This window comes from Eumetopias jubatus, unplaced genomic scaffold, assembly GCF_037043125.1.
Source record: "Eumetopias jubatus isolate StellerSeaLion01/CBP00866 unplaced genomic scaffold, mEumJub1_p1.0 scaffold_5, whole genome shotgun sequence".
Lineage (NCBI taxonomy): Eukaryota > Metazoa > Chordata > Mammalia > Carnivora > Otariidae > Eumetopias > Eumetopias jubatus.
This window is the reverse complement of record NW_028274811.1, coordinates 62718333-62729501: the sequence shown is the minus strand read 5'-3', so window position 1 is coordinate 62729501 and position 11169 is coordinate 62718333. Positions and strand designations below refer to the sequence as shown.

Sequence of the window (11169 nt, the reverse complement as noted above, 5' to 3'; positions counted from 1 at the left end):
GACATATTCCTCTGTCTCTTCATTTGTCTAACTCTCTGTCTGTTTCTATGTTTTAGGAAAGTCAGCTGCATTTCCTACTCTTGAATGTAGTGACCTTATGAAGTAGAGTCCCTATACTGCCCTGCAGTGTAATGTCCCCTGTTCATCAGGAACTGGCACTTCAGGGATGTCTTCTATGTGTGTTGTGTGCCCCCTACTATTGTGTCTAAGCCACTTTTGCCTTCAGCCCAGTCATCTGCAATGGCTCTCTTTGCCTGTTATGGGGAGGGTTTGGTCTCTGGGGTGTTAGTGGGCCAGTCTGGGGCCAAAATGAAATAAGTTGAGTCAGATTAGGCTTTTGCCAGAGCTTCAGTAGTGCTGAACTGCAGGGTGCTCTCCCTGTGTTGTCCCCTGAGAAGCTTTCATTGGTGGCTGCTGCCTGTAATCAGACCTGATGTTTGCCCCTAGCCCACTGCTGGGGCATAGTTGGACCATTATGTGTGGTTATCCTCCCCTCTCCCCAAGGCAGAAGTCACTTTGGAGTGGCCACTATTAGGGCTGCTTACACACTGCCAGGCTTGTGGCACTGCTTTGGGTTGGCTCTAGCCAAGGGCATATTGGAGGAGGTGGGTCTGCAGGAGAATGCAGGGGTGGAGGTTATTTCATTTTATAAATAGCTATTCACTGTTATATATTGAGATTAACACATTGTTTCATGGACCTGTGTAATAGCTGTGAAATGGTTAACAAATAATTTAGAAAATTACTGTTCTAAAAAATAGAATAAGGCATGAGAGAGAATTGAGTAATTGTAATTCAGAAAAGAAATTAAGCTCTAATTTTTAAGAAGGCATTCCTGGAGACTGAGCTCTTTTTTTTTTTTTTTGAAATAATAATAATAATAAAAATCTATACCCATTCAAACCAGTTTCGTGTCAATTAAACAACTGAATTAGATTTATTGTGTGGTAAAATCAACCAGTGGATTGTGCAGAAATCCTTGTTTGAACCAGATTTAAAAAATCTTTGTTAAAAACAAAAGTTGTTTTGCTCTATGTATAAGCATTCCTCTTCTCCTGCTGGCATACTGAAAGAATTTGCCATTTTCTCAAAGGGATAGAATCCAAATAAACAGAATGTAAATACTGGTGAACTTTCACCCTCCAAGACATTATTTCTTAAAGGACAATAATCAAATTTTTGCTCTGAAGTAAGGAAACAAATGTCTTCACATATGAGGAAACCTGATTTGTGAGAAAATTGCAAATGATTTTTATTTCATTTAAGGTAAGACTAAACCCAGAACAGAAATGAAAAGTAAGACTGTGATTTTGGCCTACAAGGCAAAGAAAGCATCTATTTTACAGATTGTGGTATAACTGAAAAAGATTTGTATAACAGTATGATGTCTTAATAAGAATTAGGTATAAAAACTTTCTAGTCCTTCTTGTTAACAAAAGAGACAATGAATGATTAAGCCTGACTCTGCATGTTTTTATTTTTGAAAAAACTATTATATGTTCTAATAAGTAATTACATTTTGAGGAATGGCATCTCAAGATTCTTCCATTTATATTCTTAGGGAAGATCTTGTCTACAACAATTGAACCATTAAAAAATGAGGGAAATAATCATGTGAAGGAGGGTCTACAACAATGGTGATGCTTCAGGGACCATGGGATTCTAGAGGACAGGAATACAGGAGAAGGTATGATCTCATATTCCTCAAAGACTCTCTCCTCTCTTCCATTCAGTTGTTTCTCTCTCTCCTGGTCCTTTCGCACTTCTAGGTTTTCTTGATAAACCAGAGAATTCTAAAAAAGGAGGAGAGGAGTAAGCCACACCTATGATGTCATCTAAGAGCCTCTTACTTGGAATATTCTCTTTAATTGGCCAAAAGGAGAAAATTTGAAACAAAATGGAAAAATAACAAAAACAAAAACACCCTTAAAGCCTGGAATCAATTCCATGATGAAAAAGCTCCCAAGGACTGGGTGAACCTATTTATTCTCATCAGTCAATTTATGAGATGTAGTTATGATCAATAAATATTTTTTAATAAATGATGTGATGGAAACAAAGATGGATAAGATATAATACTGGTGGAGGTATGGAATATAAACCCAAGCATAGCAAAGAAATATTTCGAGGCAGAAAGCAAACATCATGCTCCATGGAGGCAACACACAAATACAATGTCAATGTAATGCACAAATACTAGGGTATCCTATTTAATTCTCTTTTATATCTTAGGAAAATTCCCTGGGGACTATTAGAAAAATTACTGAGGGAAAATAATTTACCATAAGTTGGAAAAGAATGTGATTTATTTCATCCGGCTCCTTTTGTGATCTTTAAGTGTTCAGAGGTTAGCTGAAATGGCTCCCAGAAATAGGAAGAAAAGTTTTACTTAAGTCATCAAAGGAACACTATAGAAAGGCATGGGCTTCAGGGATTTGGCTGATGAAAAATTTCTTTGAAAGAAAACAAAAATTTAGATAGGATGGGAACAAGCTAGGCATGACAGTGGTGTTTTTCTAAAAACTAAATCTGAATTTACTGAAATATTTTCATAATAAATAGGTTCTTTTTATCTTCTACCTAAATGTTAATGCCATTAATAATAACACTAATATTTTTTGTCCTATGAAGTTAATAATTTATTTACTCTGATTTTTTTTTATTTTGAAAGGTCTTGAAACACTTCTTTAATGCTTCATTTTTAAAAATATCTCCTAGAGTAAGATATGTTCACATTAAATTTCCAATTAGTATTTCTGCAGAAAAAAAATAAAAAATAAATTTTCCTCTTGTGCACATAATCACAGATCATATATATCTTGCCCTTCTTGCTGTTCTTTTAGGATATATTTGATACGGATGACTGTCACCTAATGCAAAAATATTACCTATGTACAGAAACTCTTATTTGTTGTAAAGCAAAAATGAATCTTCCCAGTTTATTTAACATTTCCTTCTAAAAAACTAAAAATAAAACCTATAACCAGAAAACAAAAAGGGTAGAGAAGGAGCTGCAGAATAAATATGCCTCCTGTGGATGCTTCATTCCCTTTCCATTCAACCCCCAGAATGTGTCTCAGTTCACAGTGAATGAAAGATGCCCCATTTTTCTCTGTAATGTGGGATTCTCAGCACTTCCTGGAGAAGCCTCAGAAGTGATGATCTGAAATTCATATGAGTGATAATGCTACAAAACCTGTCTTGCCCAACAACCATCCCTCTCCCCAATCACATGATCCATAAAAAAACATCTGACAATTTGCTTTGGCTCACATTTATAAAAGCACTCAGTGAATTGACAGTTCACTTCTCTTGCCCACAAGCAAGCTTTTTAATGTTTTGTGTTCTAGTACAAAACTGTCCCTTCTCATTAGTGTTGGCATATGGCACATGTTTACAGTTAATACACCCTTCCCCATCTCCTGCCTTTAAGGAGCTTAGTTTTCTCCCACAGCAGGGAGAAAAGGGGTAAGCTGTTTTTAAGTGATAAAAAGCCATTGTTTCTCAAAAAAAGGTCTCTCTTCCCAGTATCATGATACATGGCTCAGAAAGATATTGCCATTGCGTATCTGCTCTCATTCAGGGCAAGACAGGGATGGACCCTAAGTATGATCAAATAGGTTTCTCATGGTTAGGCTGACAGGCAACTGAGGTGGGACAATAAACTTTATTAAAATGGACATATAGGTGGCCAATGTTCTTGAATTTACAATCAAGGTGAATATCTTGAAAGGAAGCCTAGAAGAGAGCTGTTCCCTCCACTCCAAGAATGGGAAACACAACCTTTTATTAGTATGGCTTATTTGAGGGTAACACTGCTATTTAGTTTCTCAACTGGGACACTTTTGGAGTGAAAAAGGTGCTATTAATAGTTACAGTGGGATAATAGAAGTAATCAGGACTGCCCCAGGAAAAACAGGATACATGCTCACCCTACTTACAAGCACATTAGCTCTTATGGTAATCCATTCATCCATCTGTAGATCATTTTCTACTATTTACAAAAGTCTTACATCTGTTTTCGTTCTTTTGTTCTTCAAGAAACTAAGTCTATTTTTGAGGCTCTTTTCACAGGGCAAAGGGGTTAACTTCATGCTATACAAATTTAAAGTTTGTTTTTGAGATTTTTAGGGCTGGAGAAAAGAAGCCTGTCCTCTACAGGATGATATACACAGCCCAGTACAGGAGTTGCAGGATATGTGGTCTTCTAATACACTTTGCTTTGCTCTCTGTTGAGAATTTAAAGAGCAAAACAAAAAACCTCCCTTTCTGAGCCATTTAATAACTTTGGCCAATTAGGAATGCATACTTTAGTAGTGTGGATACAGAAAAGGAGTGTGCTTGCTTCAAATCAAGTAAAACAGCAAAGCTTATCCAAACCTGGCTGACCAGGTTGACTATGCTGACGTGGCAGACTGCATGCTGATGAGATCTACTAGGCAAATATTACTCTAGGAAAAGTGCTCTGAGCATGTAGGGTGCTATATATGAACTTGAATGAGGAAATATTCCTAGAAATTTATTTTCAGACATGGAAGACTTTAGAAGTTGTCTAACACATATTTTATAGATGGGGAAATTTAAGTTCAGCAAAGTAAGCAGAGCCAAAACAAGGTTTCCTAGCTCCTTTTCCAGGGCCTATGAACCAAATCCATTGTGTTGCATGGCACCAAGAGCATGATTCAAATACACTACAGCAGCATGATTTAGAATGTATAGTAATGTATGGGGCGTGGTCTTCATTAAATTTTGGGCTGGGCTTAATATCAGAATTTTGATTACCCCATATTTGTCACTTAATAGTACTGACTTGGTCATTAGTTGTGGTTCCAGTTCTATTAACAACCAGGAAGAACTTTGGGAAAATCATTTCACAGTGTGGTTTCTTCCCCTGCAAGTTGTGAGGCTAAGCTAGATAAAGTTCTTTCAAAAGTTCTTTCATCTTGAATTCCCAGTTAATCAACTCTTCTCATTTTACCACCCTAATGTGTCATTTGAATAGTAATTATGGTATAAATCCCAAAGCTGTAAGAAATTAGCAGAGGCCAGACAAAATTTTCTACCATACCCTTACTTTTTCTTATGTTCCTTACTTTCCCTCCCAATCATTCTCTCTTCTTTTTCCTTATTCTCCATCCTTTGTTTCTATTTCTTCTTTCTGTTTTTTTTTTGTAAATTTCCTCATCTTCCCATACAAAAAGTAAAAACAATATTAATATCAAAGAAACAAAAAAAGAAAGAGAAAAGAAATACTCCTTTGACTACAATAAGCCTAATTTGCCTTTCTGTAGATAGTAAAATATTCACAGGAAGAGTCGTAGAGGCATCATCCAACCAGATGCTCATCTCAGGAAGGTGACATAAGTTTATCATGACATTACTCAGGTCCTTGTAAATCTCACATACAGGGGAACAAAAACTTATCCATGCTTATCAGGAATGCACTGTCTCCCAGCAAATTGAGAGTCAAAAGTAGCAAATGAAAGCAAAGTCTGAGATATCCTTGAAGTCTTGAATGTTCTGCAGAGATCAAATTCAGACTTCACCTCTAAGAATCTGTCTGCTGTGAAAGGTAGAGAATAAAGCAGATAGTTGTGGATCCTAAACTTTATATATTTTAGTGACTGTTGAATTATCATGCAAAAAGGAAAGTAAACTACTTATTAATGCTTAAATACAGATTCACATAGAAAAGCAAGAAATGTCCTACATTGTAGATCTATTATTACAGCACGTGTCACAATAAAATGGAGAGGAAAAAGCAAAAGGAAATTTTAATGGTAGTGATTTGAAAAAAATAACAATTGTTTGTATTTTCTTTTCACTCTTTTCTCCCTTTTCCTGTAAATTCATATAACCTTTATTGATATTTTGTAACTGTATTTTTCCACCAGGAAACTATACAATCCTACGGTAGCACTTTCACTAAAGTGGGGTAACTAACTCTTGCAAAAATGTTGAACAGCAACTCGCTTAACACAGAGAGCTTCTTTAATATTTTATCCCCTAGAGTTAGGTTCTCAGCATTCAAGGCTTCTAAGACTATACAAAGAAACTCCTGTTTAGTCTCAGTGTAGGTCAAAAGATTTGGGTTTTGGAGAAAGGCAGGTTCTGTTAATTGTAGTTGCTGAGAGGAACAATATCTCTTGCTTTTCTCCGTTGGGTTTGAATGCATAGATTTCTCATTCTATGTTAAAAATATAATTTCCCCCTTTTAACTGTGCCTGGGATAGCTAAAATATATGGTAATGAAAAATCACTTTAGTCTTTCACTGGAAAAAAAATGAGTAGCATAAATTTAAAAAATGCTATTATCTCAAAATACCACAAACTCTCTATTTTTATCAACTCAATTAACCCTTTAAAAGAATGGAGCCATCATCTTGTCCATCAAGATTAAAAACTTGAAAAACTGCTAGAAATTATGATCAAGTGGAAACAGCATTAAATTCAACTTCAAACGTAAATTCTAATTAATCCTATGCAATGTACAAATCTCAACTGATTGACTGTGGTTGTAGGCAACAAACATAAAAATAGATAAATTGGACTACATCAAAATAAAAAACTGTACATCAAAGGACACATTCAATAGAAGGAAAAGGCAACCTATAGAACAGAAATAAATATTGGTAAATCATATATCTGATAAGGGATTAATATTTGGAATATATAAAGAACTCCTATAACTCCACAAAAAATAAATAACCTAGGAAAATGGGCAAAGGACTTGAATAGACATTTCTCTATAGATGATACACAAATGGTCAACAAGCATATGAAAAGATGTTCAATATCACTAATCACTAGGGAAATGCAAATTAAAACCACAACAAAATACCACTTTTCACTGATCAGGCTGGCTACTACCAGGAAAAGAAAACAAAACAGAAACTGTATTGAACTTTTGTATACTGTCGATGGGGATGTAAAATGGTGCAGCTGATATGGAACACAGTATGGCAATTTCTCAAAAAGATAGAAATAAAATTAACAGATGATACAGCAATCCCACTTCTGTATATATGTCCAAAAGAATTGAAAGTAAGGACCTCAAACACTCATGTTCATAAAAGAATTATTACAATAGTCAAAAAGTGGAAGCAATTCAAGTGTCCATCAACAGATGGATGGATAAACAAAATGTGGTATGTACATACAATGGAATATCACTTAGCTTTAAAAAGGAAAGAGATTCTGACACATATTACAACATGGATGAACTTTGAGGACATCATGCTACATGAAATAAGTCAGTCACAAGAAGACAAATACTGTAGGATTCCACATATATGGGGCTATTTAGAGTAGTAAAATTCATAGAAACAGAGTAGAATGGTGCTTCTCAGGGACTAGGAGGAGGGGAAATGGGGAGTTGTTTAATGAGTACAGAGTTTCAGTTTTGTGAGACGAAAAAGTTCTAGAGATTGGTTGTACAACATGTGAAATATGCTTAACAATACTGAACTATATACTTAAAAATGGTTAAGATGATAAATTTTATGTTATGTGTATTTTACCACAATTTAAAAAAATTAGGATGATTAAAAAAAAAGAACTGTGATTGCAAACTATAGTTCTTCAGTCAAATACTAAGGACTTACTTTTTTTCTTTTTCTACGATATTTTAAATAGATTACTCATAGAAACATTTTTCTAGAAATTTTTCCTCAGGCAAGGGAAACAAAAAGTAAAAATAAACTTTTGGGACTACACCAAAATAAAAAGCTTTTGCAGAGTGGAGGAAGCCATCAACAAAACAATGCAGCAACCTACTGAATGGGAGATGATATTTACAAATGATATATCTGAGGGGCGCCCGGGTGGCTCAGTCGGTTAAGCATCTGACTCTTGATTTTGGCTCAGGTCATGGTCTCAGTGCCGTGAGACTGAGCCCCATGGCCAAGCTCCACACTCAGTGGGGAGCCTGCTTGAGATTCTCTCCCTTGCCTTCAGCCCCTCTCCCCATGCATGTGTTTTCTCTCTTTCTCTAAAAAAAATAAATAAATCTTTAAAAAACCCACAAATGACATACCTGATAAATGGTTAATACCAAAAATATATAAAGAACTTATACAACTCAACACATACAAAAAAACAAATAATCCAATTAAAAATGGGCAGAGGACCTGAACAGACATTTTTTCCAAAGAAGACATGTAGATGGCCAACAGACACATGAAAAGATGCTCAACATCACTAATCATCAGGGAAATGCAAGTCAAAACCACAATGAGATATCACCTTATACCTGTCAGAACGGCAGGTATCAAAAAAAGAAGAAATAACAAGTGTTGGTGAGGATGTGGAGAAAAAAGGAACCCTCATCCTTTGGTGGGAATGCAAACTGGTGCAGCCACTGTGGAAAGTAGTATGGAGGTTCCACAGAAAAATTAACAGTAGAATTACCACATAATCCAAAGCCTTACTAATGGACAAGCTACCCAAAGAATACGAAAACACTAATTCAAGAAGATACAGGCACCCCTCTATTTATTGCAGCATCATTTAAAACAGCCAAGATACAGAAGCAACCCAAGTGTCCATCCATAGATAAACGGATAAATAAGAGTGGTATATACATACAGTGGAATATTGCTCAGCCATAAAAAGGAATGAGATCTTGCCATTTGCAACAACATGGATAGACATGCTAAGTGAAATAAGTCATACAGAGAAAGACAAACACCATACGATTTCACTCATGTGTAAAATTTAAGAAACAGATAAAAAAAAAAAGAAAAACAGAAACAAACAGAAAAACAGACTCCTAAATACGGAGAACAAACTGGTGGTTGCCAGAAAAGATGTGGGTGGGGGAAGAATAAAATAGATAAAGGGGATTAAGGGTACATTTACTGTGCTGAGCACTGAGTAATGTGTAAAATTATTAAATCATTTATACTGTACACCTGAAATATGATACCATCCGCTAATTATACTTCAATAAAAAAAGATTACAGACATTAACCATTCTAAAAAATAAGTAACCTCCCATAAGATATTATAGAATAAAATATGAACAAAGATAAAAGGTCAATGACAAAAATGCTAAACAGACTACCGTAGTCTACAGGACAATAATGAAAGCAAAGTTGGTGAATGAAGTAGAAAGACAACTCGTCAATAGAAATGGTAATGAGCTACTTTCTGGAACATTAATATGTGATCTCAGCAAACAGAGTGTACAATACAATGTGGGCTCCTCTTATTTTCTTTCAGGTCTTTTATCATTAATATGAACATTCAACAAGTTTGTAAAATACTGGTGAGAAGAAATTCTTTTTATTCAGTATACCCGCCAACAGACATTTTAAATGATAGGAAATCCTTCAGGCAACTGGAACCCTCTTGGAAAATACTATTCACATTCTTTCTGTTGAAATCTTACCACAAATGCTAAAGGACTAAAACATATGTGAGGAATTTTCTAATGGCAAGTGAGTGGCCTGTTCTCTGCTACTATGGTTCAGGGTCACCCTTGAATTTGAACAACCCCTGGGCCATTAATACGGCTTCATTGCTGAGGCCGTGGTCCAAGAAAACTTGAGTGCTGGTGTATGCCCCACCATTTAGGAAACCAAGTGGAATCTCTACCTAGCTGTCTTCCAGAAGGCTGTTACTATAGATCCTGGAACCTGATCCCCTTTGCTTGAGACACCCCCAAATACCTCAAGGTTGGCTTAAATGCACCAATTCCTATTTTTCTTCTCCATAGGCATTATAAATATCTACTTAAACATATAACTTTCCAAGGAAAATCAAATATGAGATAATTTTAAATTAATCTGCCTTGATATGCTTAACCAGCAAGATGGAATCTGACTTTTCCACTAATTTTGGAAATCTAGGACATGAACCCCAACTACATACAGTAAAATAGTTCACCCAATGAACCTTTAAAAAGTTTTTTGTTTATTTGTTTAAATCTAGGGTTAAGAGCCTCAGTCAGACAGGCGGGAGACACTTTTGGAAGCAAAAGCACAATGGCTACCCAAGGAGAGCCCCAAGTCCAGTTCAAACTTGTATTGGTTGGCAATGGTGGTACTGGAAAAACTACGTTAGTGAAATGCCATCTGACTGGTGAATTTGAGAAGTATGTGGCCACCTTGGGTGTTGAGGTCCATCCCCTTGTGTTCCATACCAACAGAGGACCTATTAAGTTCAATGTATGGAGTACAGCTGGTCAGGAGAAATTTGGTGGGCTGAGGGATGGCTATTACATCCAAGCCCAGGATGCCATTATAATGTTGGATGTAACATCAAGGGTTATGTATAAGAATGTGCCTAACTGGCATAGAGAGCCAGTACGAGTATGGGAGAACATGCCCATGGTGCTGTGTGGCAACAAAGTGGACAAGAAAGGACAGGAAAGTTAAGGCAAAATCTATGGCCTTCCACTGAAAGAAGAACCTTTAGTACTATGACATTTCTGCCAAAAGTAACTGCAACTTTGAAAAGTCCTTCCTGTGGCTTGCTAGAAAATTAACTGGAGACCCTAACTTGGAGTTTGTTGCCATGCCTGCTCTTGCCCCCCGCCAGAGGTTGTCATGGACCTAGCTTTGGCAGCACAGTATGAGCACGATCTAGAACTTGCTGAGACAACTGCTCTCCTGGATGAGGATGATGACCTGCGAGAAAGTGCACCTGCAGCCCAGCATCAGAAGTCTGGTTTTCTAGGCCAGTATCCATGGTATCAGTGGTGCAAGGTGTTTGCCACTGATTATATAGCTGAGCACAACATGTGCTTCATCTTGGGGATGCTGAAGGAGATGAATGGGCTTCAGAGTGAATGTGGCAGTTTAAAAAGGACCTTCATTTTTTTGGACCTGCATATTTAGATGTTTTGGAACGTGTTTGTTTCCTTCCTGAGTTTCAGATGTAAGACTACTATAGCCACATCACTATATCCAGTGGTGAAATCTCATTTATCACTGTCATTCCCATTCCTTTTTGTTTAGAATCAGAATAAAGTTGTATTTCAAATATCTAAACATAAATAAATGAATAAAAATAAAATAAATCTAGGGTTAGGAAAAGATGTGACTTCTCCCGTGTGTCTACCTTGACCCTCGTGGAGAGGGTTGGTCAGAGTTTAACCCACACTGGCTAGTGCTGGTCTCAGGACTGATAAGTGCCAAATAGACATACTATGAGCCCAGATTCAAG

The 11169-nt window shown here is 36.4% G+C and overlaps 1 pseudogene; it reads left to right on the top strand.

Moving 5' to 3' along the window:
• The first annotated feature begins 9986 nt into the window (after window positions 1-9986).
• Window positions 9987-10841, top strand: LOC114217585 (GTP-binding nuclear protein Ran-like; annotated as a pseudogene).
• Window positions 10842-11169: the final 328 nt, after the last annotated feature.